The sequence below is a fragment of the Sapajus apella genome, unplaced genomic scaffold (assembly GCF_009761245.1).
Source record: "Sapajus apella isolate SASKATOON/1434 unplaced genomic scaffold, GSC_monkey_1.0 scaffold124, whole genome shotgun sequence".
Classification (NCBI taxonomy): Eukaryota; Metazoa; Chordata; class Mammalia; order Primates; family Cebidae; genus Sapajus; species Sapajus apella.
In genome coordinates this window covers 2477729-2479609 of record NW_022437064.1, presented here as the reverse complement: position 1 = coordinate 2479609, position 1881 = coordinate 2477729, and positions in this window count along the sequence as shown.

Sequence of the window (1881 nt, the reverse complement as noted above, 5' to 3'; positions counted from 1 at the left end):
GGGATAAAGTATAGGTCAATTCCAGTGTTTTCATACTGATTTTTTGTGGATGATCTATTCATTGTTGAAAGTAGGATATTAAAATTCCTAGCGTTATTGTCATACTGTATATATATTCCTTCCATTTTGTTAATAGTTGTTTCATATATTTAGGTTCTTTGATGTTGGGTACATATCTATTTATTACTGATATATCCTGGAGGAGCTGACCTTTTTATCATTATTTAATGACTGTCTTAGTCTCTTATTACAGTTTTGGGGTTTAAGTCTATTTTGTCTAATGTAAGTTATCCCTACTTTATCTTGGCTTCCATTTGTATGAAATATTTTTTCATCCCTTCATGCTCAGCCTATGTATGTGCTTAAAACTAAAGCGAATGTCTTGTATGTAGCATATAGTTGTATCTTGTGTTATCCATTCAAATACTTTATGTCTTTTGATTAGAAAGTTTGTTTACCTTTAAACTAATATTAATAGGTAAGGATTCTACATCATTTTACACTTATTCTCAGCTCAAGAATTTATGTTTTCCTTTTTTAGTGATTCCTCTTTGTTGAACTACTTGTTTTGTCCATGTACTGTTTTTCTTATTTCATTGAGTTTTTCTTTTTAAACTGTGTCTCTTGAGTTCACTGAACTTCCTTAAAATAATTATTTTGAACATTTTTCAGGAAATTTATAGATTTTCATTCATTTGGGGTTGATTACTGAAAAATTGTCAGGTTTTTGTGGTGTCATATTTCTTTTTTTTTTTTTTTATGGTGCTTGAGCTCTTGCATTGCTGTCTTTGCACTTAAGCAGTCATCTCCAGCATTTACTGACTGGCTTGGGAGAGAAACATTCTCATTAGTCATTCCAGCTGGGGATTCTGAGGCTCTCTCAGACACAGTCCATGCATGCACCTGCTTCACACATCTTGTTCCCTCTTGGGGGTGGAGAACATTTTTAATATTGCATGCCTTCTTTTGATCTCAGTACACCAGGCCACGTTCTGTGAGCCTCTCAATTATTTTTCCTTTGGTAGTGTCTGAAATGCACACTCTGTATGCCTTCTCCCAATCCTGCAGTCAGGCCAGCTGCCTGCATATGCTTGAGAGCCATCTGAAGAGGCTCACACTTGCCATCCATGGGGATGCATATAGGATGCTGGCTATAGAAATAGAGAGTGAGTTGAATGGAGCATTGAGTGTGCTGTGCCTATGGGCTAGTTGGTGGGGATCTCCAGGTGAAGTGTCCCAGGTAGCTCACAGGTGGACCTTCTTATGAAATCTGCGAAGTGGTTTGTAGGATCCATGGCCATTTGTTGAGGGCTAAGTCCTGCTTGCTATGAGTCCCTGCCTTGCTTTCCTGTTCCCAGCCCCTCTCAACCACTCAGCCACACTGACTACCTCAGTATTCTGGGAGGGGCAAGCAGTAAGTGGGCTCAGGATGCCAAGTACTCACTACTCCCTCATTTTCACCTAGGGGAGGAATTGCAGCCCAAGGGGAAGGTCTCACTTGGCACTGAGCTGTACCACATTGGAAGAGGAGTGATGCAGATAAAGTGACATGATTCTTCTTACCCTTATTAACACAACTGTGTGCTGGAACTTCTTAGCTAGACTCCTGGACTCCCATAAAGGTACTCTCAGCCATCGGTAGTTGCCAGAATTGATTTTTCTATGAGGAGATGATGGTAGAAAACTACTTTACTGCCATCTTGCTGATTTTTCTCTTCTCTCTTCTCTCGTTTATTTTTTTTTAGGTACAAACTATTCTCCCAATAAATATATATATGCGTGTGTTTATATTTTAATTAATTCTAAGAACTGTATCCATGATGTCAACTTTGAGGTAAAGGATCTGTGAGATAAGAGATGCAGAACAGGAGAGGAGCACAG